General features: G+C 40.0%; 1 long non-coding RNA gene across 2 annotated transcripts in view; it reads left to right on the top strand.

The window, feature by feature from the left end:
* The window catches only part of LOC145549192 (uncharacterized), a 77,908-nt gene that overhangs the window by 417 nt on the left and 49,896 nt on the right, over positions 1-27,595 (top strand). The window lies entirely within an intron of this gene.

Genomic DNA, 27,595 nt, shown 5'->3' with positions numbered 1-27,595 from the left:
AAACAAAGAAGGAACGCGCACAGCTAGCTCCGCCATCTTGCTACTGAACGGTCAACGCATAATCTGGAAGAATGGAGAAATATACGCTCTCTCCCAGGGTGGCAAGAGTAAAATGACATCACTCTGTTCTTGTGGCTCTGGTTTGGGAATTTGGGCAGCTTGTCCAAAACACAAAATCTGGACAGAACTTTGCATGGTATTGGAGAAAAGTGAAGTCTGTCGCAGTGGGAGAGAACTAAGGTTTCCTGGGTGTTCTGCACTTGAATTCTTGTGAAGTAAATGTCCTGGCCATCAAAGACGTTCTTGTCTCAAGTAAAATAACACGTTCCTCTCTTCTTGTGGAGTATGTATTGGCCCTAAAAGTGTGTGTGTGTGTGTGCAAATAAAATATATGCTAAAAGCCAAATAACATCTTTGTTATTAAATCTCATTGGCTGTGGCTGTCACAGGTCTTTGAGCCAGTGTTGGTTTTACTTTAATCTCAAGAACATTATTTTGAACATTTCAACATTACATGTTATACCTTTTTGACTATATTGTCCCCATTTCAACTTTTTTTTTGTCCTTTTGACTTCAATGTTAAAAGGTAAGGAACAACAACAAAAAACAACTACTTTCTCCTTCATTTTTTTTTTCTTTATCGTAAAACAGACCAGAGTGTGAATGTTAGCTAGCTCAATTATCAATAAAACCAGAAACAGAATAAAATAACTTGGAAATCACAAACAGTTCCAATTAGTAGGTGCTGAGCAAAGACTGCTCTAAAGCTCCCGGACAATAATGAGGGGCAATTTTGTTTATATCCAATTTATTATGAATTCTGTAACTTACTTGCATACGTAAATGCATCATCTGCACATGTAGCCACAGTTCAAACAAGGACAAATTTCATAGTGGGGGGGAAGAGAAGTCTTAAAGTGAAGGGAAGATAAAAAAAAAAAACTTTGATTTTAAAACCCACATTTATCCTGTTAGCTCATAAGTATTTTTTAATAGGCAAATATGTTTATCATGGTATCATGGTAACAAGAATATTGTCCCGTTTCGCACAAGATAACGGATGTATTTTTTTGTGGTAAGAAGATAATTTTCAAAGTATATTAAGAATGCCATTTTAGAATATTCATGGCTCCTTTACCATATGTTATTTTCTTTCAGAGAAAGATAAACTATTCTGCAAACTATAGATTTTAAGAATAACTAAAATACACCAACACACAAAGTTGCACGTGAAACATGCAAGTGTATCGGCTATGAAAAGATGTAATTTTGGAGATTAAATGTTGACGCATCGACTTCATGGTTTTGTATGAGTAAAATCCAGTCCATTTAATAATGAGGAGCTCTGGGTTTTACTTGGAAACATAATCCACACAATTATTTGATTTTGTGGGTTATTGCTTTTGTTGATGTACACTTTGTCGGAAAGCAGACAACATTTAGCGGCAGGAACACAACTGTACATGTCTCACAAACGACAAGAAGAATAAGTCAAAGATGGCGGAGGCTGTTAAAACGCCATACTGTTCTTTATTTGTTTAGATACCTGTCCTTACAGTGACACTGAGAACGAGGGCCTCCGATGCATTTCTCTTGTCTTGAACAGTTGAACTTTCTCACTGTCGTAGTTAGTTTTATTAGTAGTACTGGTGTTGGTTAACAGCAGCATTGCTTCTTTAAGATGCTTCAAAGCAAGACGGAAACAATAACGGAAAACTCTGAAATTTTATTTAGTTTTGTTGCTTATATAGAAAATGCATTTTTCTGGTCAATTTTAAAAATGTAGTAGCACTTCTTTTTTAAATGTTGCCCTAAGCCACGTTGGTTTTGACGGTTCTAAGTGACCTTTTCATGAAAAGTAATTATTTTATTAACTAATGAGGCTTGCACTGTTGCATAATCTAATTTCTTTGCTTTGATCTTTTGCACAGAAATAGAATTAGTGTATCAAATCACAGGAGTATCCTGACACTTTACAATTTGATTCAGTAAATCAAATTGCATGACTGTTGATGGTTGTACTGTTTGCTTCCAGCTCTGTAACTACAATGAATTGGAACATTATCTATTGAGATACTCATAAAATCGAATACAGACCAGAAATGCACGTTACATGGAGTCCACAGAAGTATACAAGCCCCTCCATGCCAAAGATCAGACTTGAAAGAGCAGTCGTGTAAATACAAAATGGCTAATAATTGCCTGAACATATGCAATCATAAACCCAAGCAGTCTAGTAGATTCTGTAAAAATGTAAAAATACACAATACTGAAAATAAATTATAAATATAATTTTTTTTTCCTAAGCTGTCTTTATTGCTAATCATGCGCATTTTAAAGCATACGCTGCTTAATTTCCAAACATTTTCCAGCATAATCACTATTAAAAATGACCAATACAATAAAACCCTTAAAACAAGTCCCAATCTCTATTTGTATCCCCTCACACTCTTCCTTTCGGGTTATGAGTGACAGAATTACTCATACTCAAGGCCTTTCCAAACCTCTTTCCTTCCATCTCCTGTTCTCTCAGACCACCGAATGTCAATCAGCGATTTCCCCCACGCAAATTATCAACAAAATATCCACACTCTCGCAACGCCTCCACGTCTCCGGAGTCCCCTGCACACACCGCAGCGGTGTCAAGCAGTTGCACTTCTCCGGTGAAGCAGATGTTTGGGATGCACTTTTACCATCTTGATCAGGTATTCACACGTACAACCTAAAACTAGCCCCTTTTTCCTTGACAGAGCCCTGCCATATAAATTATAGATGAAGAAACAACCTTTAAACATGTTCATTAAAGACAGCTCTACCGTGGAAAAAAAAAAAAAGAGCTCATAAATATTTCTTTTAAGCAAATCTCAAAACATCTCTGCCACCTCCTCCCCTCTCTACTCGAACAGGGTATTCTCTTTTTCCCAATCAACTAGAATGTTTGAGGGGAAAAGAGAGTTACGGTGCCTCAGCGACCTTGACTGGAGACAAGCAGGAGACACATGCGCGTCTGGATCGACTTTGCCAGTGACGGCTGTTAGCTAGCTCCCCTCCAGAAGCTGAGCCTGCCTGCCTGGCTGCTGATGTGCCATTACTTTGCTCTGGAAGAGTTGCTTGTGCGGAGGATGACACATTATTATCCTTTAATCTCTCTCTCAGCTTGTTGAGCATCAAATTGAAATATCCTGAACAGATGTAAAAACACATGTGAGCCTCGGCGCGCAAGCTGCGCCGCGCTTTGTTTCATCTATCCGTGATGTGAGCCTTAAGGAGAAGCTTTTTAAAATTTCATCACTATTCAAAAGGATAATTAATACGTACCCCCAGGCTTTGATTATGCGATACCCAGTGTGGAGCGCTGGTGTTGCCATAATGAGCCACTCATCAGTACTCTCTGCCTGTGCCTCCCCAACAAACATACAGTTTGCATAAGGTACTTAAGATTCTGCAAAGGTGCCGTCGTGCCCGCACGTGCGGTTCTATATGTAGGTACTGACATATATTTCTGTGCAGGTGCCTGTGTTGCTGGGAGGCTTGAGCGCTCTGCTAATTTGCAGCAAGGCGCTTTTATTTAGATCTCGCTAGATGTTGTGGTTTGTTTACACGAGGACCCCTGTCAGGTTGTCATTAGAAAGTCGGGCCCTTCGCATAAAGCCTGGCACTGCCTACGCCCACACACACGCGCGCACACACACCTCCTCTCCGTCTCCTTCAACTCATTCTGAGCCTAAAATCCGGAGAAGAGACACTGGTTGTCAGTGCTTGGGAGCTGATGCGATGCAAGTGTGAGATGGACAGGCAGGTGGAGACTGACAGGCCCTGGTATGTGGAAGGAGGCGGGGAGGGGGGAGTTCTCACATAATGAGACCTGTCAATTTGAATGCCTAAAGGCTAAAAAGTGAGCAGGCCACAGCTGACGACTCAGGCGAGAAATATTTCAGGATGTCGTCTCACCCTTGACCCCAGCCAGACTCCGAAAAGGCAGCAATTACTCTCGTTCCACGGATGTAACAGCAGCTTTTGGAGAGGTGAAATGCCCAAGCTGACTGCTGAGACCCCCCCCAAAAAATCTGCTTGTCTAGATTTATAAGCTACCTTTGTGAAAGGTTTGTCTAAACAAATCCCCTTATGCCGACTATTTTTTTTTTCATAAAGTTCCTCATCTGTGCCCCTGCTTGACAGCAAAGAAGCCGTCACCGATAGACTGTAAGTGTATCTCCTGCCTTCCGAGTTGGAATACAATGCACTGCCTCCTTTTTAGAGAAACTCTGGAATTGTGGCCCAAAAGTAGCGGGGTATATGGGGAATAGAGAATGTCATCAGAGATTTGCCCAGGGCCACGGACAACCCTGTGATGGTGCTTTACCCTGTTAGGAACTTACCATGTTCCCCCAGCACCGAAGTGACATACGAGAGGGGCACTGGGACCTCCTGACAGCAGACGGACCCACGTAACTTTCCTGTTCTTGAATCCAATTCCGTGCTTGACACTGGGGAGAATTAGCTTTGGACAGGTGAGTGATAAGTTATCTGGGTGCATACGGCAATTCGCACTCGGGCCTTCTCGCAGAGCTCTGGAGGCAAAGGCTTTTCAGGTCCAAAACAACAAACTGAGCCCTAAAGCATATGGCCACACCAAGAAGTCTTAAATGTCTCTTTTGTGTCTATTTAAAGAAATTATCTTATCAATCTCTGATCAATAGTTTTCTTGCGGGTTGAATGTGCTAAAGTATACATTTGCCCCAGTAGACTGGAGAGCTGAGGACATCAATATATTTAGCTTTGCTTTTTGGTTACAGGGTTGCTGTTTTATTGACTTGTGTAAATGATCGTGCTCCAGGGAGGAGGTTGGACTTTGAGGATATAAATAATGAAATAGGACATGTTTTTTTTTCTTAAAGGAAATACGGAAGGAAACCAACACTTTACTCTGTCACAGTGGCACAGAGAAATGTGCTGATTGACAGAATTGTCGATCCAATTTATATCTTGATTGGTCCTGATCCGCTGGCTGGCTGGTCAGGAAAATAAATCAAGTCTTTTCTAAGCAATTCATAAAACTTATTTAAGTGCATCCATATTGCAGTGTCAGAAACCTGCTTCTGTGTGGAAGTTTTTGCAGAGCAAAAACGGCTTAATTATAGCAATTTTTAGTTTAAGTGTTTAAATATTAAGTCTCTGTAGATGTAAAAATGCTGCTTAAAAGGACACTATTATCTTTTAAATATTAAGCTATAGTTGCAGATCATTCGGGCTGCAACAGCCCGAATGATCTGCTGTTGCAGCCCGAATGTTGGCAGAATTTTGGAAATATCAGTTACAAGTCAAAATTTTCTAGAATTACACATGGAGACATTGAGTTTTGGTCGATGACCACCTGAAAAACAAAATCCAGTCAAATAAAAGAAATTCAGTGCTCTCTCAGATGTAAACTAACAACCTGAAAAGTTGCTGTAATATATATTTTTTTCCGTTTTGGTCATTTGCTGATTAATGCGCTCATCTAAAGAATTTACTGCTAGATTTCATTTGAAAATATTCCTGGAGATTCTTGTTTCTATGAGCGTCAGGGAGCAATAGACCCTTCTCTCTGTTTGTGTGTTGCTGCTGCAGAAAGTTCTTTGGCAGATTGGTTTCAGGTCGGACTCATCTGCAGCATACAATAGCAAGGTTTTGTGAAAGTTTCACTCATGTTCATCAGATTAAATGTGAAAAGATGCAGCATAAATATAGTTACTGAAAAGCCGATTGAGATCCTGTTCATTGAATACCTTTGCTCTCCATTGCTGTAAACCGCCGACTGACGAGAAGCGACTTTTATGCAGCGAGTTGAATCGAACAATTTGACTGGTGGAGGATGTTGGGACTGACATTTTGTTGTACTAAACAGGCTAATCGCCAACATAGTATTCTAAACTTTATAACCACCTTTTCTTTTAAAATGTTAGTAAAATGTCAGCTGCTGCTTTGTCACAGACCACAGCATGGTAGCCTCGCTAATTGCAACAACTTTTCAGCAATCCCTTTTTCCAATTAAACATGCAAACAATCTGTAAAATCTTTTTTGTTGCTAAAAATAAATCTGAATCAATTGAAATTGGCAGCAGCAGGTCAGAATTTTACAAAAACCAGAGATTGGATCTCAGCCATAGATTGTGATTGGTGCATCTCTAATTTCCAAAATTTTTCCTTCTTTTTTTTCCCTCTTCCACCTTTTCCTACTCTTTGCTCCTCTCCTCTTTGAGTGACAATTGTTGGGATTGTCAAGGTCTTCCAAAACCCCCTCTATACGCCGTCTCCTCCCCTGGCCTCTCTGGTCAATGAGTGTCAATCAGAGCTTTGGCCCTCGCGCAGATTGGCAACAAGTCTCCTCGTGCTCACTGAACAATTATAACTGGGCTGAGGTGAAATGGATTCCCGCGTCGACTCTCCACTCAGTGCTCTCCCTTCCCTCGGCCGCCGGGGTCCTGCCATGGGAAGCAATTACCGCTGGATGCCAGCTGACAGCCCGATTCTGTTGCCAGCCCTATCAGCCCTCATCCTCAGGCTTTCCCTAGGCAAATAGCATCCTCAACACTCAAATCAGACCTCTTACCAGCCATTGGCTTCTGTCAGAAAAATGGATGGTTCCCTTTGTTCCCCTGGACAATATAAGGTGGATACAAAGGCAGGGAATAAAGAGGTGTTTTGATTTTGGAAAATCTAAACTCTTCTCAACTGAGCGCCCTTCGGAAGTTAAGAGAAGGTCTAAGCCTTGCCTTGTGGTGTCAAGATGAGGGAAACAAGATGATAGCTGTTAGGACAACCGAGTCCAAAAGAGAGCATCCATAGCAAGTGTCCATAAATTTGACGGGCAAACGGAGTGATAAGTTACGCCTTTGTAATATCGAAGCAGCATTTTGTTTAATTTTTTTTACATCCTTTTGAGGGGACTTACTGTTATTTATTGCCCAGAGTGACGAAAGTTTGATGGCGTTCTGGACCATCACTTGTGCACTCGCTCCTTTATCATTTTACTTTTACTTCTGAGAAGATGAAAATTGTTGCACCCAATTTCACTCATCGTATCAGATGGTCTTCGGGAGACTTTGTTCAAAGGGAGCAGGTGTAAGATGACTGAATCCAAATGAACAAAAACTGTAAAATTAATTGCTATAAAAGTCAGACAGTCATCTGCCACTTTGCTTATTAATTGAATAAACACATCAAGGCAAAGTTCAGTCAGTCCTTTAATCATTTTAATTAATGCACATTGTTCTCGTTCCTCTCCCCTTTTTCTCCAACTAACTCCCGCCGTCTCCATGTGTACCTATATTTGTGAAATAATAAATAAATTAGAATACATGCCGCCACCAACTAATTATCATGCAAATAAAGCAAGAACAAAGCAGACAGGGACTGTTAATCTGTGCCAGATCGCGGCAGAAATTCCCCAACGTGCGCAGAGGTGTCCACTGTGCAATTAGAGGGAAGTCTGATTTGGGATGCTATAGAAGAGGAGAAGAAAGCGCAGCACTAAAGGACGGGAACGACTGTCACTTATTCGCTGTCGAATTAATTCCTTCTGCCTTTGTCTTTATGGCATGGCGGCTGCAGTGGTTTTACGTTACTTTTGGCTTTGTCTCCTTCTTTCAGTCATTAGAAATGTTGTGCAAACTCAAAAAGGTTAAAGATTCAACTTCAGAGTTCACAGGCTCTTTTCGTAGAGTTCAGTTTTCTTACGAGAGAAACCGACCCTCAGGAGTTCCCATCTGCTTGAACACAGATGTTTTCTGAGAGTTTCTGAGAAAAAAAAAAATAATAATGTTTTCCCCGAAATTCACAACCTTGTCACCGACATACACACATCTTTTGTGAAGCTTTTGTGTTTCCTGCTCCACATGCTGCATGTAAACGTGGCAGGTCTACAAACCTGGAGAATCTGTACGTTTTGATGATAAATTGGAACCGTATGATCAACAAGTCATATCAAAACGGGGAACCTTATCAGCACACTGCAATGTAGCTGTTACCAGTAAATATCATTTAAATATCAACAAGTTGACCTCAACATCCTCAAAGCATTCCAGAGTATTCCATAAATATGTTATGGACATGCAGTATTTGCAGAGATAAACATGGTATTTTATCATATAGCCCAGGCTGCATTGAAACTGGACAAATGCGACCAAAACGAAATGGATAGTTGAGCATAATGAGTAAAAGTGTGCCCATGCTCAGTTTTTTTCTTCATTTTACTTCAAAGACAAATAAGAATGGCATGAACTACACTTTCAGAGAAACACTTCAACTTTTAAGCACTAACCTAGTTTAGAAATCTATTACATACCAGGTTATTACTTCCTCACAGAAGAGAAAATCCCGTGGAGAAGAAAAATCTGCAAATAGGACTGTGTTTAAAAATTTAAGCTGGGTCTTGATTTTCCCCTGGTGCATTCAAAGCACGTATCAAGGGTGAACAACTCGGAGAAATTAAAAATAAAAGAAACTCTAGAATGTAATCTTATTATTACTATTATTATTTTTTCTTTCTTAGTTGCGCTGGGGTGAATATGCCACGAAATAAGAAAACAAACATCAGCAAAACTGCCTTATTATCAGCAATCCCATTATCATAACGACCTGATTTGCCTAAATCATGCCCCTATTAGGCCCAAAAGTCTCTCTGTCCCCTGCGGCTAATGAGAGGCCAGGCTGGGATTCTTCCTCTCGGCTCTGACATGTCTTTTATTACCCTCACACTAAATGGAGGCAATGATGAACATTTCGTTTGTGTGATTACTCGTCCTGCACCCTTGATGTCTGAGTCGAAGAGTTGTGTGCCCTCTTTTAATATTTGATTGTTTTTTTTTCTTCTTTTTTTATTTCCCCCTATGTAATTTGGTCTAATTCATCACATGAGTCTTTCATTCGCCGATTCGGTGACATTTATCTGATGTGGATGCACTGATTACTGGACTCTGATATTGTGTTGGCCTTTGATGTCCGATTCCTTGTTCTTGTCCCAGTTTTGGCTGCAGTTAGTGCAGAAATGTCTCCTTTTTACTCCCTTCCAAATCTTGCGCGGAGCTTGTTTGCCGTGGCCTGCAAACAACTTAGCGAAATTACTTGCATATTATTTGGAAAATTACGATAAGGGCACAGCTAGATAATCAAAACATTTGGCTTTGGCGTGCTCCGATTAAGTGAATGCTTTGGGAACGGCTTAAAAAGCTCAAGCTATGCAAGCCTGGTCAGGCAAGGAGTAACTCTCGGCAGACCAGGGTCTCCGACGCGTCTCGGTGTTGCCTGAAAACCGGAAGGCGAACCGAACCGCCTGTGGAAAAATTGCCTGCAAACCAGCTTCCAAACTCTACGAGTAAAACATCAAGCTTGTTATAAATGCTAAAAACAGAACAAATTGGTCGTGTAAACAGCTACAAAATGCAAAAGCACGAATCTTTCCACAAAAATAAAGAAAAAATAGATCCCTCACTCTCTGTGTCCATTCAAATCAGTTTTATTATTTCTCTCTGCTTCCACCAAAAAAAAAAAAACCCTTCATATATCAGTTAAAAATATGAAGGAATTGCATTCATTATTTTCATTACGCGCACCCACCAAATTGCATCAAGCTTATGAAATATTTCTTCCGTCCTGTTCAAAGGCTTGTTAGAGCTTGTATTCAATTACAGCTGTGGCAGGAACATGCTGTCAAGTCTCTTTAGCCAATCATTAGTTGGCGACTATTCCTCCCCGCACAGTCGGCGGAGTGAAGTCAGCGAGCGGACGACACGCCTAATTGTTGTTCGATGGCTAAAGGTTGACTAATGAACCGGGGAGAGGGGGAGCGGGTTGAGGGAGGGGGACGGGACTGACGGAGGCTGTTGGTGAGAGGGTGGTGGTGGGGCGTGGGCGGGTGTGTTCATCAAGCTGAGGGCTGCACTCAGTGCTGAGAATTTGCAAAACTTTCCCCAGATCAAAGTGGAGAAGAAACGAGCCATATTTGGAGCATTTTTCCACTCGCTGTTGGGTCTGTCGGCACCGCAACCTGGAGTTGAAAAAAAGGGCAGGACTCATGGAGGAAAAGGATGAGTCTATAAATGAGGGAAAAAATATAATCTTCTATGTTGTCAAGAGAGTGTTATTCCGTGACTGAATGTTCGCTAAAGCTGACAGATGAACTGTAATTAATTATTTGCCAATAGAGTCAAAAAGGTTAACAGCAAAACCCACTGTTGTTCTTTCAGATTTGTCCACTTCATTTGCAAATTACAAGCAAAGTATTCAAGTCTGCTAAGTTCGTTTAGGCGTTCTTTCTACAAAACAGTGGATAAACCAATTATATTTTTTATTGTGGACCAGGGGGAAATGATGGGATTTAGACTAAGTAACATGCAAGATCACTAAAGTTACAAGGGTTAGAAAAACAGGTCTCTTAGTGATCCAAAATGTGGATACAGTCATGAATTTCATATAAATTTGAAGTTTTCAAAGATGCTTTTGAAAAAGTTATTTCAATGTGGCTGCCACCTGGCTGTCTTTCGGGCTTTTTTCTGTAATTTATTAATTAATTTGACTTAATTTGGACACTAATTACAATTCTAACATTCCCTGCCCTGATTTGTTCCTACACAAGTTGGATCAGGAAACGACAAACTTCTGGCCTAACTCCAGATTCATACTTAACCGCCTCACAGAAGTTTACAACAGGCCCATTTGATCTATTTGAGGATTATGATCCTTTTCAAACACCCAGTTTTATTTCAACTATCAAGCTGTTTATTTAAGGCAAATGTTGACAAATTTGAATGTAGGGTTTTTATCTATGAAATATATTTCATGAGATAATGACAACATTTTTACGATTTGTCTCCTCTGATCATTTGGCCCAGTGAACGGGTTCAAATTTCAGCCCAACTTAAATGAGTTGATTTTAAGAGATGGTGCTTATTTTTTAGTCTTTACCGTCTTGTTAACAATATCAAAGTCACCTCATTGTGGACAGTGATTTTGATTTTCCAGCATTTTCTGGGTTATGATGGAGCCTTTGGTGGTTCCTGCTTTTGTTACCAAATTCCTTTCATCGCTTTGCATAAAATGACTAAAACCTGCAATGACCAAATAGCAAAACTGTCTCCAACACAAATCCAAACCAGTTTTGTAATGAATAAAGCAGGTTAACATTATGCTTTATGAATGGATCCAACCTCAACACTACTGAAAATTTATGGGCTTTGCTTAAAAACCAGGTCTATACCAGGAAACCAGCCAGCTGAACTTATGCAAAGAAGAGCGGTTAAATTTTCCGTCACAATTTTGTCAGGATCTTGTTGATTGATACTAAAAAGCCTGTTCTTTCAATCATGTTTAATAGACATTTATCCTATAAATTGTGGGCTATACGATGTCTGCTTTTTGAACCAGTGTCCAAATCTGCAATACATTCAAACGTGCACATTAAATTCTTGATTTTAAAATGCATTTTCATTCCACCGTTTCCATTGTTTTGCTTTACTTTTGTACTGCCTGAAGCTGGTCGTTCGCCACGTCACTTAGGAGCTCAACAGTCACAGAAACAAAAAAACACAGATCACTTTTTAGTTCTACTGTTGTGAGCCTGATATTTAATGATTACAGTGGTCTTGAAAAGAGAATGTGTTTTTAGAAAACCTATTTGAGATTTTAGATTTTAAAAACGAGAAAAACAATGGGGCTAAAACACTGAATGTTTTCATCATGCTAATTCAGCAGAGAGAAGACGGCTAATGATGCAAATAAGAGCCCTAAATTTATCATATTTCTTTTTGAAGTGAATGAAAAAGAGAACTGAGAGTACATTGTATGCTAAATATTTAACTTTTGCAATAAAGGAATCATTTAGACTTTCAAATTGGGATTTCTTAGGTGGTTATGAGCAGTAAATATCTCACTTGCAGCACTTAGTTTTCTTAGCTTTTTGCTTTGATAATCAGATTTTCCACATAAAAGTTGGTCTGAGTTGGCCTGGGACAATTACTAAACCCAAGTAGGTCCTCTTAGTCTGTCTGTAATTTTTTAGCAGTTAGCATTTTGGCCTTTGCTAATGCTAGAGAAATTAGATCATCCTAAGGTTGCTAGTTTCGATAAAGGTTACAAACTGACACCTCATCTATCGTCACATTTGCACAGATGAGAGCCTCGCACCAAATGTGACACTGGCAGCCAATCAGACATTTCCTTTGGACATACCTTAATTAGCCATCACTTAATGTTACACAGGCAGGTGCTACCAAGGAAAAGATGGGTAGCAGGTGGCAAGACAGCAGGACTAGAAAAACCCTGAGAGTAAACGTGTCAGAAGAATCTAAATAAATATAGCTGAGTAAAAAGATCTGAATTCAAAATAATGTGCAAGAATGCAGGTGTTAGGCTATGTTCACACTGCAGTCCGACGTGACCCAAAGCCAAATTTGTTTTGCCCTTATGTGACCTGTGTCTGATGTTTTCATGACAGTCTGAACAACACAGGTCGGATTTTAACAAATGCCACCCAGGTAACTTGGCTAGATGTGGTCCTAAATCCGATATGAATCTGATCTTTATAAATGCGACCTGTGTCTTATTAATGCAAATGTAGCTGCATGTCCTACCACGTGTTGCTTCCACGTAAACTACAAACTGCCATTAAATGTCTCCGCACTTGAGATCAAGTGTTAACCTATCTCTTTTTTTTATATATATTTCTACACTCTGCAATTTATTTTTGCCTATTTTCAAAATGTGATTGCACATAAGTAAACGAAAAGTGAGAAAGTAAGCACATATAAAAGGCAGAAATGTAAACATGCCTTCTCCAAATGTTCGCGCCATTCCTCCGTTTCTTATTTGAGTTGCAGATCTAGATGGACGGGGTTAGAAGCAGGACTCCCTTCCTGCTCATGAAAGCTGCTGCAGAGTAACGTGAAAAATCCGGACAGAGTGAGTTTGGGTGTGATTCCGATCTGCCGCTTCTGTAAAAGCCGTTGAAGTCTGATCCGCACAATGCCGTGTGTCTGGGAGTTTTCTTGGAGGTGCTCATGTTCTCCCTTTTTTTTTTTTTCATATGCACAGCAAACAAACAAGACCCTCCTTGCGAGTGTGACTGTGTCACTGCATTTCATCAGAATACCCCAGACTCACCATCAGTCTGAACCAGTTCAAATAGCTCAGCTCAATCCCTCAGCAGCCGACGCAGAGGCACGAGTCCTAATAAGCTCATGCTAAATGTGATAAGCCGCTTTGTAGCTTCGTTTTGCCTGTGTTTTTTTTTTTTTTCCCTCCTATTCTTTTCTTCCACCCTGGTGATTTACTCACTCCAGGCAATGTGTGCTTTTTGTCGAGCGCAGACTTACACACGCCACAGAGCAGCGCAAATAGCTTTCAATCTCAATTGGTCCCTTGGTGTCACAGTGGAAAGATACTTGGCCAGAAGATGTGGTGAAAAATTATTTTTCTTTTTTTTTTTTTTTTTTGTTGCAAATATTCAAGTGCTAAATCACAGTGTGTGTGCGCTCCGAGGAGGTTGAGTTTAGTAGTTTAAAGAGGCCCCTGATGGAAACACTGACTGGAGGCTGAATCCAAAGAAATCCAGTGAAACCCTGTGCACTGCTCATGAAAATTCATCCTCGAGTACCTGCGCAGAGGTCAAACCAAAGTTTGGGTATATGTTGCCAAAACACATGAAAGCCTTTTCCTTTTTTTTCCCCCCCCATTCATGAGACAGATGCCATTTGGTTTCGGTTAGACAGGAAGAGACAAACGGAAAACTAGATCTCTTGAGAAGTTTTTATATTCATGTACAGTGCCGTATAAAAGTATGCCTACTCCTTGGGTTTTGGTACATTTTGTGATGTTATAAACTCAAACTTCTCTGTTCTCTGTTATAAGCTCCACTTTCAACTCAACATGGCCTCTGTTTCTGCAGAAGAAAAGCGTCCCCACAGCATTAACCTGCCACCACACGACCGAGCCGTGTTTTATAGTGGATATAGTGCATCCAAAATGATGTACAGTGTTAATTTCTAAAATGCAAAGTTTATTGCCTGTTATTGATCAGAGCACTTTCCTTTGCCATTTCCCATGCATGGCTTATTACGGTTTTCCTTTGATGTTTATTTTTCAAAAGGCCAGATTCACTGGAGACGTGGATCTCTGTAGCTCCTCTAGAGTTGCCACACATCTCTTTGTGGCTTATCTGATTAATGTCCTCCAAACTCGAAAGCGGTTTGAATGTATATATGAATGATTACATTTTGTGAAGGAGGAAGTTGGGCTCGGTGTTTTCTTCAGAGGTTTTTGTGTTGTTTCCTGCAGTGGTTGTTGTAGCAACGCCACCTCACAGGTGAGGGATTGAACAGGTTTTTCAAATGGTCTAGTTCATTTTATACAGTTTAGTGTGAAATCGAACTGCGCCAGATGAAAATGTTACAACTGTTGCAATTTTGATCTCCAATCAAACAGTCTACCTGACTATAAGGGTGGAAAACTTCCTAACTTACAAATGACTGGACTCTTGTCAGATAACTTCTAAGTGTAATTTGATTTAGGGATGCCAGAGCAAAGGGGTCACTCCAAAACACACACATTATTGAGAGGTGTACAATGGAGCATAGAGTTAAATGGGGCACACCACAAATTTTAGACTTAGTTTTTTTTTTTTAACAAATGCATCAGCCAAGCATCATTTCCTTTAACTTCCCATATACTGTTCTTCTGCTATCTCTGTCACATTAAATCTCAATGAAGTTTTTTGGCTACAAACTGGGGTGAAAGTAAGGGGGTACGGCAGGGTACTGCGTACCCCTGAAAGATTTAGTGGGCCTACGCAGTACCTGCAAGAGAGGGGAGCAGCTGTCTGCTGTAAAAAATGAATGGGTTCACTGTGCAGCTGTGAGTGCGCTCACTAATCAGCCGTGACTGATTAGTTTTTTAAGAACAATCTAAAACACGAATTAATCGGTTAATAAATAACTTTTTTCCCATTTCATATTGTTTCTGAACTGTTCGTGCTTTGCTAAAGCAGGGCTGCAATATGTCGATCGCGGAAGGTTTTGAGTCAGGTGACAAACTGAACGTCGCCAGTTCACTGAGAGCAGCAAGTCCTCTTCTGACTCCTTATCAAAACGTTCGTAACTTTATTAAAGAACAACAAAAAAATCAACAAAACATGTTCAATTTAACGACCCAACAACAATAATAATCTCAGTGATTGTTTCAACAAGGTGTTGCGCAATTCTGTGCGTTTCGGTTCCATTACCAAAATAACAAGCAGAGCAGGAGCTAAAAATTAACTAATCAACCACCGCTGTGTTCAGGGAGGCTCATTAATAATCGCAAAATAAATATCAAGCCTGAAAACCTAATATTGTAACGGACTGAATGTTATGTTTTTAACGCAATCTGGTCTGTTTGTGGAGCGCAGGAGGTTGCCATGGCAACCGCTGTGCTTAAATGACAGAGAGAGACGGAGAGAAAAAAGGTAGGAGTGGTTTAGAGTTGATCACCTGTTCAGGTTTCTTTAGCTTTGTTTACCTTTGCATTGGCTCATCACAGCCGCTGTAATTTCTGAACGTTAAATAAACGACAAACTTTTACTAATTACCTCGTTCTTTGTGAGTATACGTCATTTACAACAAACATCAAACACGGTAAATATGTTTCATTAGGTATTTGACAAACATGGCTTCTACCGCGATAATTATGTGATATTAAATTAATTGTCTAATAAAAAATAGTTTGGTGCTGTCGGGCTCAGAGTCTGAGAGGCTTTTCCTTTATCAAACACATTTTTTTGGCTCTTATTTAGAGGAAATATTGATGTTGATGAGACTTTCTTCAACCTTTGTTCAACCTTTATAGCTCCACTGTTGAAAATGAGACGCTAACATTCACAAATGACATTGAAATAAAATCCAGTCCAACATCTGGTTTGATTCCTCTGGATCCTGTTGGAGGAAAAATATCCCAACTTCAGAAGATGAGCTTTAACCTAACAGCTCTGTGGTTCCTCCTATCAGTATGAGATTCAGGGTGAGGAGGCGCCATGTCAGGAAGAGAAGTGGAAGCTGCAGGATCTTCAGAACAAACAGAATGATGCTAGGCTACTGATTACCCCTCTGTCTGGACACAGGAACAATATAAGCAGTTTAAAAGCTAAAATGAATGGTTATATGCCAGACATGGAAAACTGGGATGCACTCCATGCCATGATGTTTAGGATTTAGGTCTCATGGCATCTCAAGGTGTCAACATTGCAGCCAGTGGGCTGAAGGAAATGCAGCTTTATTTTGTAGCAATTCCAGAGCTATTCAGCTTTTATCACTTGCCCCCCAAAAAAAAAAAAAATCAGCACAGAAATTCCAAAGCACACACACACACACACATATTATATATATATATATATATATATATATATATATATATATATATAGTCATAATACCCCCAAGAATTTAAAACTACTTTCACCCCTGGCTACAAGTATTTGAGCAGAAATACAAAGTAAGATGGTGTGCAGCATACGATTGTGTGCATGTGATTGTACTGTATGTAATTCGTGCACTCCTTTGCATGTATACGAACAATGAGGCACTCATGAGCGCAGCCCTCTGGCATCTCTGTCCCGCTTTGACCAGCTGGTGGATTGCACAGCCAAAGAGATGAAAAGCAACCTTGCAACTCACCAGAGTGGTACTGATGGAGCCTTTTAAGAGCAGAACCGCTCCGGCGAGTGAAAACATGGCCAACACTCTGGCTGATGTCATATCCCAGCTGTTGACTCAATCAAAGCAGGTCCCACCACGACCGAGCGAACCTCAGCACAATGCATACCACGCAACGCGCAGTTGCTCGATAAAGTACGGGGAGCCTTTTGAAGCGCCGTGTCTCCTCTGGTACTCCTGTGACCTCCCTCTGCCAACTAGCGGGTCTCCGAAGGCCCGCTGGTTAAAAAGAGCCGGGCTCAATCAGCACATGCTTAGACTGGTGATGACTCCCATCTCCTTGTTGCTGTTGGCCTATCAGTGTTCCCTTGTGTTGCCCTCCATTTGCCATCCTCCGAAACAGGCGGCCTTCCCGTGCAGCTGTTGAGAGGTTGTCCCCGATGTCATCTTAACAACGCCCTACCCCTCTATTTAGCACCCATCTTTCGGCATATGTACCTAAGCGTTTTTGTTTGATGACATGTTCTTGGTGGTTTTCACAGTTCAGATTGCTTATCGGCCCCCTCCGTTCGCTTCTGCTCTCTGGCATGTGGAATGTTGATTGTGCGGTATAATGGCATGAGGGACAGAGTCCGAGTCAGAGCAGCGAGTTTGCTGTCTTCTTGTGTCAACAGGCATTTTAGCCTGCTTCTCACCAAGAAGGGCACAGCATGGCCAGCACACAACGCAGAAAGGACAAGCAGTTATTCTGTTTTGACAACTGGTGCCAGTGAGACCTCGGCCTGGCTGTCAGCATGTGTGTGTGTGTGTGTCCGCGTGTTTGTGCTGGTTTATGAATATGTTTGTCAGAGCTTCCCAGAGAGACTAGGGGAGCAGAATGGCCAAACACCAAGTATACTCTTCTTTCTCGCCCAGGGCAAGGTAAGACATGTTAGCATTCATAGACTCGAGGCACCAGAGGCCAACTGGTCGAAAACTGGAAAATATTGACAAATGACGTGCACCGTGCAGTAAGCCTCATTTAGGGCCGGGAACTGACAGGCTAAGAGGTGGATGACTGGGAGCGAGAGAGAATAAAGGAAATTAACCCTGCTTATGAATTAATCTTTTTTTTTGTGAATAGCAGAACCAAGACATCCCCAGTGTGCAAATGAATCATCAAGCAACATTCAATGGAGCATTACTATAAGGAAAGAGAAAAAATAAATAAATTAGCCATAAGGTAAAGGTAAAAGCAGTGCTGGCTTTGTTAGGGGTTGCAATCTAAAAATGTTCACAGTAACACGCTTAGACAGTTCTTGCGATTTTTCTCCAACAAGCACATCCAAATGTGGAGACAAAAAAAAAGAAAAAAAAAAAAAACAAGAGAAGATGCTTTTATTATTTTAATTATGCTCTTTTTGTTTCACTTTTCCCTGCTGAAAGTCAACGGAGGAGCGCATTAGTGAGAGAACAAGCGTGTCTCGTGTTTGGAAGCACCCTAGTGATTCTTCCGCAGGTACAAACGCCGGTGTTGGAAATTGCGCTTATTAAAGTCAATACTTATACATATTCCTGATGCATAATTTATGGACACATTTTTTCTTTCTTTCTTTTTTTTTGCACCGTTGAAACAAGCACTGGAGAGAATCATTTCACACAACCCCAGAGTTTGAACATTTTCAAAGCGTTCAGAAAAAGGTGCAGAAAATATGCAAGAATTAGGGCATTGAGGAAAAAAAATATATATATGAATGTTAAGGAAAGGCTTTTCAAGCAATGAATTTATTGAGGTATTTTTAGCGCTCTGTATTGACAAACATACTTTAGGTTTTTCCCTGAGAGCCGGAACGACTCTTTGCTCTCCTGCCCGCCTCAGTGAGCCGCTAGTTTCAGTGACTTAGTCAAAAATTAAGGCTTAATTTCTCTGTTGAAGGGGGCTGAAGCTGGCTTCTCAAAATAATGTTTTGCTGACCTTCCACACTGTTGGCATTATTGCATTCTTGTGCATTACAGTGATTAAAGTCACTGTTGATACCTGGCAGCTGCGAAAGCTCCTTAATTCTCAGATGTCATTAATAAATCCCATGTTTGGGAATTCAATACTTCTTCCCCTGGCATCATAAACGCGTACACCATAATCCGCTTCTGATTAGCCGACCGCGGCTGACTGAAGGTTTGCTTTACTGGCGGGACAAAATATTGAGAAGGTTTAGTCTAATTAATTAGAGGGTGTCATTTAATCTTGATTAAGAAGATTTTTGTCAAGTAGGAATATTTCAAACTGTGAGAAAAGCGTGCTTACTGTGTCTCTGAACATGTACTACCACTGTTGTAGCTAACGTTATATATGTTTGCAGCAACATGTTTTGCAATGAGGTGATACTGTCGCTTCTCAATACATTCTCAGCATTAAGGAATGAGAGAAGTGAAAAAGTGTGAGGGATCTGATTTTACTTTAAATGCTTTCAAATCTCTTAGTTTGTTTGCATTATACAACAAAGTTGTGTAGTTTTCTAACAGCATCACCGGGCTCTGAATCATAAGTGAGGTGTCTGAACATTGCTAAATCAAATTATCAGTAGCCATGCCGACGTTGGAGCAGGAAAGCGAAATGTTGAACAAGAAAAAAAAAAAAGGCAAGTTTGTTCAGAGAGGATAAACAGCAATGCACTCTTTCTGTTTTTTTTTTACCAGGCTATTCTGGTAAGATTATCTAGGTGGTGCCAAAACTTCGGCTTCCCATTTTATTTCCTTCTTCAATTTTAGGTTAATGTGAGAATAAAATCCAAAATTACCCTATATGATAATGTTTTGCTTCTGAGAGTTGCACAGGTTCTTGATAACTTTTTGGTGCTTAAATGTATTTTAGTTTCAGCCATTTGTTTCCTAACTGGGAAACAAGTGGCTCAATAACCATCTGTGTTTATAATCTGTTTAGAAGTTATTTAGCTTTGATTTGTTAAGCATAGGGGAGAATAAATTTGCTGATTGATATTAGACTCAGATTTATGATTAGTGGCTCACAATAAACATGTGTTTTCACTTTTAAAATGTATTTGAAAGCCTTAATTTTTTATATCACTTTTTCCGATTTTATAAAAACAAACCTCGAGAAATAGTAGAAATTCATTTTTCCTTTTGGAAGGAAGTGTGAACTCAGTGTAGGTATATATAAATATATATTGTCTCATAATATTGATAGTCCAGGTACAAGGCAAATAAAATGCTTTATATATATATATATATATATATATATATAATGTGTGTGTGTGTGTATGTATATACGTGATAGATACTATATGTTCTCTTTCAAATGAGACAAAAATATCTTTTTCATCATCTTTCCAAACTTCTGTGTCTTCTGTGTCAGACAACAGGTTAATGGGGCAAAACAACACAATTTAATAAGTCAACAGTTTGTGGTTAAAATCATTAAGAGTGCGGCTAAGCAGGCCCAAATTGTGCACATTCCAGATGAAAGCGGGCCATCTGTTCCCCCTTGGTGCACAAAACATCTCTTTCATATTAAGTGTTTATTGTTTTTCTAGATTGATGCCCGTAATATCGGCCCCCTTCAGAATGACAGATTAGCATCACCTTCTAATCAGCGCTATTAGGAGATAAATATCAGTAATTAAATCACTGCGGCAATTTCTTTTTACAATAATAAGATTTACAAATGTAAGTGATTAAGTAATTAGCTCACATCTCTGAAGATTACAGTCCCCTGGACTTTGGTCTGTCTGGTTTTCTAAAGATTACATGGTTTTACTTCAGTCGGCTGCCTTTGTTTTGTCTTTTGTTTTTTTTTTTGAGAATGAGATTTGTGCTTGACCAAACCAAAAAGCACTTTGCAAATGACCCTCAAATCCCTTCAAGTGGTCCTGTTTTGTTTTTTTTCCCCCCTCTTTCCTAAGTGCGCTATTTCCCAAGTGGACATGCAGCACAAGTATGGCACAAGAGGGAGATTTATGCCTTACATTTATTCCAATTGAAAAATTATGTACACTTGACAAAATAAGGTCAGGCTCTTGGATGATATTTCTCAGCAGCTATCAAGGATTTCTTTGTCGCTCGGAGAACACTGGCCCTTGGGCTACTCTCGGTTTCAACATTTTTAAAGTTCTACCTTTTCTATTTACAAAGTAATTTGTCGGTTAGTGTTAATTTCCTAAATGCAACAGGAAAAAAAAAAAGCCCAGCAGTGCTGTGGGGGGAGAGAGAGAGAGAGAGAGAGGGAGAGAGAGAAAAAAATTAAAGGGGGGGAAAATGATACAAAGCAGCAGAGAATCAGGTAAATTGCTTCCATGTGTTGCTGGCTGCCGCAGTCAGAGGAAGTGGAGCGCTGCCTAAATGCCCCTGACCCGCCGAGACTGGGCCAGCTCAGTTTGAAAGGCCCAGCTCTCTAATGAAGGCCTAATTTTTATTGCCACTCCATTGACTTCAAAGCAGTTCAGGTTGCCAAACATAATTTCACTGGAGGTATTTTCAGGTGCACTGCAAATAGTTCATAAATAATTTCCCCATTAGTTCAGGCGATGTTCCCTTTGAGTGAATGTCTCGTCTGTTCGGTCCCCAGAATGCCACTACCTACCCCACCGCCTCCCCCCCCCTCCCCAACTGCTTGCACGGCGGTGACTCCGGCTCTGCCAAACTGCAGACCAGCGACCGGCCGTGCGACGCCTCTCCGATCCCCCTGCACCCCACACTCGTCACCCCTAACCTTCAGCCTGACGGAGCTTAAGGAGTCAAATACGGGTTAGTGGCTCAGCGAGATCAGAACAGCCACTGCGAGGGTCTGGTCGCTGCTAGGAAACTCCAGAGCCAGGGGGTCCACGGCTCCACCATTACAGGATTAGTGAATTAAAATAAATCCAGCCTCAAGAGGTCTGATCGACGTTCACTTATTGCTTGTGACTCTGCTGCCACTTTGAGACAAAATCAACCGGAGCGTTTCCACAATTTAACTACGGAGGAGTCGTTTACGTTGCGTTTTAAGTCGCACCATCAACCACGCTCACAATGAGAGTGTTTTATGCACTGCTTTCACATGATGGAGATTATTTTCTTTTCCAGTCCATCCCTATTGTCCCGCTGCGCTGTAGTCACTCGGTCACATGAGCGACAGTGTTCTCTGGATTTGAGAGCCTCGTGGCCTGAGGGCAAAATAAAATGACTGTGTGTGCACAGCCAGAAATAAAAAAAAAAAAAACTGAAGCCAGTGGACGATAGACATACATATGGCAACAACTCTTTTTATTTGTCTCCAAGTGGCTATACTTATTCTCCTGCTGGGCTGTCAAACATATTGACTGACTTCGTTACATTCATATAGATCTGGTGTTTTGGCCTCTGTGTTTTGCTCCACGTTTTAACGGTGTGAGATTTGTTTTCAGCAAATAGTGAGTGTAGTAATATTTAATTTGATCACACCACACTGCTTGTTTTTTAAACTATGTGATACTTTTTACACATCACTCTCCATTTAGACTTAGTCATGCTTTAGTGTCATTTGGGATCAGCTTCTGCTACCGCGGTTCATACCCATTTAATTTTGACCATCGTAAGCTTCTGAGTTATTTGTACGAAACAATTTAGGGGTTAACTGTCAAGTGGAAGGAAAAGGACACAAGGTTTTAAAGTCATTTAACAAAAATCTTAAAAGTGTGGCGTGCATTTGTAGTTAGCCCCACACCCCCCCTGCTATTTCTAAATACAACTAAATGCGTACAGTCGCATTCAGAAGTTACTTTATTAGAAAGTGTCGTCTACTTGTGTGTAAATTAATCACAGGATCAACACATTTGTTCTGTGAAGGCCTCCGTAGGTTTTGATATCAAACGGCTAACACCATGAAGACTAAGAAACCGACCAGACAGGTCAGAGATAAAGTCGTGGAGAACGTCAACATCAGTTATGAAATATTTAAAAATTACTAAAATGTAGTTAAATATCCTAATAGTCAATGAGGGAGTGGTTCGTTTGTGCTTTTGACTTAGTCATTGGTTTTTTAGAAAAAAGGGGTAAAGATAGACGCTGTATCAGTGTTCAGAAGGGCTGCATTTGTTTAAAAAGTATAATTTTTAAAATCTGTTTTCAGGCTACCAGTAGACGTTTCATTCATTTGTTTTGAAGGTTTTGGTTCTTCTTGTTACTTGTGGTTTGGTTAGGCTCTTACTTTAATGCTGGTCCTAAGCTTTTGTTTCCTGTTTATGTCTGTGTCCAGTTGTCATTTTTTTCCCCCCTCCAGCCTTTCAGTCCATGTTCCCTCACAGCTGCACTGCATTCAGTCGATTCGACTCACCTGGTTTCCACTCATCGCCTCCCCAGCAGCGATCCGCCAATCAGCTGTTGTGCAGTTGTTCTCCAGCTCCCCGTTTCCACCCTCCAATCCTGACATGGTCATAATTAGTTTAGCTGAATTAGAAACACTGGAAGGAACGACGTTTTTCGAAAGATTCCCCACATTTTCAAGCACTTTTTACTGTCCCAGTGTGAAAGTTTGTGGCTGCAGCACGTTTTGTTGTGTCATATCTGGGTTTATTTGCATGCTTTTAATTTGAAATGTCTTTCCCGTCCTACTTCATCCTGCTGATTGTGCAGCAGCAGCAGAGTGTAGCACTCTGCAGTAAGTACCTGCAGCCTGCCAAACCGTTTCCTCCGTGCCAGTCCATGAGTTCTTGGTCAACGTTTTTTTTTTTTTTACGCAGAAGGAGGGAAGCCAGGAAGGAGGCACTCAAGAGATCTGGAGGTTTCTTCCTGCGCTGAACTTTCAGCTGAGGGTTTTTAGTGGCAAGACTTTTAAAAAATATATAGATTATATATATATTTTATTGTAATAAATTTCCTACTTCCTTTTTTTTTTTTTACTGTGTGGTCCTTGCATTACCCTCTGTGCCTGATTAAGTGCATGTGACCCTGGTTTGACATTGCACTGACTTATTGTACATGTGTTTTGTACATCTTGCTGAGCACAGTTCAGTCGACCATCCAAGAGGATTGTGCAACAGCCGCTAACGCTAAAGAACGGTAGAGCCCTTAAAAAAAAGAGAGCGACTAAGACTCCTCTGTTCGAAGTTTGGAAAACGTAAATGTGCAAAGCAGAGAAATGTCCCCAAAGCCCCCGTGGCTCGACAAAACATTAAACCAGGTCGGATGAATCGAAAATGCTTGCCAAACTTTTTATTTGCAAGTAAATATAGAAAATTACATTTTGGACTGATGCCGAGCCTTAGCTACCAATTAAAGATCACTCAATCAACCATCATGAGGATGCTGTCCGTCTTATCATGCTAAAAGACCTGAATGCAGTTAGCCACAGTGATTCTTAATGGAGAATGAAGGCCCCTGCCTCCCTCCAAACAATGTTGCAATTGCAGAAATAACTAAAAAAATACTAATATCCAAAAGAATAAAACCCATAAAAGCACACGTGTTTCAAATTGACATTCTTAAAGAAGCTGTGTGATCTAGTGAGGTTGTGCCTTGACTTAACAAGCTGCTAAATCTCTTCTATCCTTGACCAATGTTATGTAAAATAACTTTAGTGATAAAACGGAAATCAAAACAATGCAGACGTTGAGCCGTGAGATGATTCAGACAGCTCCGTGGTCAATTGGACACTGAATCTCCTTGACAGGAGAATCAGGCTGGGCTCCCCATTAACCACCTCATCCCCTCTTCACCAAAACGGATTTTGTCCTCCTTTTTTACATCTAGATGTTATTATTGTTCTGTAATTGCATTTCCTTCCCTGCAGCGGACCGGCGGAGGGGGAAAAAAATGGAACACTTCTTTATTGTAAGCAGGCAGGTATTTTTTTGCAATAAACTGGGGTGTTGTCATCGTACACGTAACGTGCTTAATGTGCAAACGGGTCATAAATCACGGCAGGCGATAACTGATTACTCTCGACTCGTTCCCTTTCCCTGCTTCGTTTTGGTCGCGGTTGCACAGCTCATGTGGTACTTCACATCCAAGACTCGCACATTCATAATCGGTCTTCTGTTGTTGCGTTGAAATGTGGTTTGGCACGCAAAAGGGAGGATCTGAAGAGGTCTTAAAATCTTTGTTGTATGATCAAATTAACACTAAGCACTCTAGAAAGTAGAAAAGTTTGTTTCTGATGAGAGACGAGAGATGAGCATCCATCAAATGATAATGGTCACAATTTATAAGGAGTATCGGTATATTAAAGCAATGACATGCTGCCACCATGAGTGGCATCGTTCCAGAATTGTGCTGCTCGTCGTGGCAGCATGTTGAAGTGTTAAAATTATTAGAATTAAAATAAAAAAAACATTCGAATTAAGCTAATGTATTTTTTATTTTTCTCAGTTAGTGAAACATGAATGTGTTCGTCAAAATGTCGACAAATTAACAAGCGATTAAGGACAGCTTCATCTCCTGGACTCCGTTTTTGGAAATCTTCAAACAGCCTGGCTAAGCTGAAAATGTTTGACTTTCCAATCTGTAATTTCTATTAAAATAATAAATAAAAAAAAGCCTCTGCCATTCTTCCTGCATCGCTTCCGTTGTGATTAAAGACTGACGTGAATCATGATTCATGACTGCAGCCAGTCTGAATCCCTTACAACCAGCCATTAATGATGTTAGTATTGGAAGAAAGAGAGGCTTTGGTATCTGTTAAACACATATGGATGCCCTTAATGAGATCCTTTTTTTTTTTTTCTTTGTACCATGAATAGCCGCCTTTCTCAGCTTCAGGGACCCATCTCACCGTCAGATTTACAGTCCTTACACCCAAAACATCAACTAATTTAGTCGAAAAATGGAAACGGCCAAAAGAAAATGTCTTTTGCTGCGACAGTAGATTTGTCACTTCAGGGAGTAAAAGGAAGTTACCTGATTTTACTACAAAGAGATTCCTTCTAACGGTTGTGTTGGATGAACATGTGTCCAGACTGGCTCTACGCCCTAATCTGGCCCTCAAGGGGCCCCTCTATCCAATTCCTACAACTCCCGACAGGAAATGAGGACTTGTGGGGCCACAGGTAAGGACACACCAGAGTGAGTCATGTGGAGGGTTACCGACACTGCACAATTGAAAGAAGAAGACAAAAAAAAAAGATCTAACACATCCATCAGTGGATCTCTGATTAGGAAAGTTGCAAAAGAAATGTCATTATTGCAATTAAACGACTTAGTCTGAAGCATGAAGCAGATAATTTACGGCTAGAAATACTCATTACGCAGTTCTCCGAAAGCAATTTAATTTCAAAAGAACATTTAAAGAGTTTCAGGGGGTTTTGTCTTTGCGCAGAAGCAGAGACATTAAACGTTCGGACCTAATTAATCAGGAAGAGTGGCGCGACAATGATTCGCATCAAACACGCCGCGTCTTTGGATATTTCCTCCAGATTTTCCAGTAACGCTTTTTAATCATAAATGAAAACGCACAAAAAGAGACACTCAATTAGATTAGTCTCCAAAGTCCCGGCTTTACAGGGAAGAGAGGGGGAGAAAAAAAAAGAAATTCCTCTAGCCCTTTGCTAACTTTCAAGCTAATGCATAATTGCTCTCTTGTGACTTCATGCCAGTTGCAAGCTCAGGGTTTAACTTGCCTTATTAAGGCGTTTTCAGCACTGCATAGATTTGTTATATTGAGTTTAGACTGACTTGATTCAAACATATAAAGAATACAGAGAGTGAATTTGCCCTTGTTTTCATTACTGTGTGACAAGTTGTGAAGTTATAGTCTGACATGATCGTGTTGGCATTTCTGTAAATAGTTTTCCATCAGCTGAGATGTTTTCTCTGGTAAGAGCAAAATCTCCAGAAGCCTGTTGGGAGATCGTGAGGTTAAGATGCAAATAGCATTTTATGTATATATATATCAAAAGGTTATTTAATCCATTTGCAGTTTAAAATGAGTATGTCACATGTTGATATGAGCAAACATTTTGAAAGAAATGGAGTAAGAAGACATTTTACTAAAACAAAAGCAACTAATCATCAATCAGCCAATCACATAGATACTTTAAATACAAAACAGGCAGAAGTAAAAAGAAAAAAAAGGAAGATGTTTAATTTTCTTGACAGCATACTTTTGTTTATAATTTACTTCGAAATAAAAAATATTCCATAAACAGAAACACAACATTCCATTTGATTAGTTCTGACTTGTTTTCATAAAATTTAAGTGAATCCACAACTATCATTCTTCATTGAAGTTTGTGTTAAGTTCATCTTGTGAATGTATTTTTTAATGACCATCATTTTAATTCAGGTGACAAATAGTAAAATATGCATTTTTTTAATATCCAAAATATTTAAATACATTATAATATATATTATATTTGAAAGCATAAATAAAATCATGTAGCTTCAATGGACTATTGAACAACATTTGTTGGATGTAATAACAGTAACATGATCAGATCACAGCCATAAACATAAATAATCAGCTCAGTTTGGTTTCTGGAATCAAATGTTACCAAATTTCCATCTAAGCACAGATGATCATGTGGCTATGTAATAATTAAATATAAATGTGTATGAAAACAACAGACATCACTTCATCTACGCATCTAGTTATGCTGTCATAAAATGAAAACAAGTATTTTAAATGCATCTTCCACTGACGGGCTTTTTCATGTTAGAATCAACGTGTTTCTTTGAATTAGTAATGTCATAAATGTACTAAATATTTGTTACGTTTATGTTGTTTCAAAACTTTTAATTTTGTACTTTTACCCCTGTTCAGTTTTCTTTGTATTCCCTGTGTGTTAATTAAAAAAATACAGTTCTGTTGAGTTGGCAATAAATAAGACAGAAAAAACCCCTCTTCAAATCCTTTACTTTATCACATGGATTACACTTTAAGCGGAAAAATTCCTGTCATTTACATAGAAAAAAAAAAAGAGAGAAGAGATGCCATTTTAAAACCTAAACAGCGATGAGGCCTTGCAACATCACGTCACCACATCTCCTCGGC

Source organism: Poecilia reticulata, chromosome 2 (assembly GCF_904066995.2).
Source record: "Poecilia reticulata chromosome 2, P_reticulata-male-v2, whole genome shotgun sequence".
Taxonomy (NCBI): domain Eukaryota; kingdom Metazoa; phylum Chordata; class Actinopteri; order Cyprinodontiformes; family Poeciliidae; genus Poecilia; species Poecilia reticulata.
The sequence above is the reverse complement of the archived record's forward strand: the minus strand, read 5'-3'. Positions and strand labels throughout refer to the sequence as shown.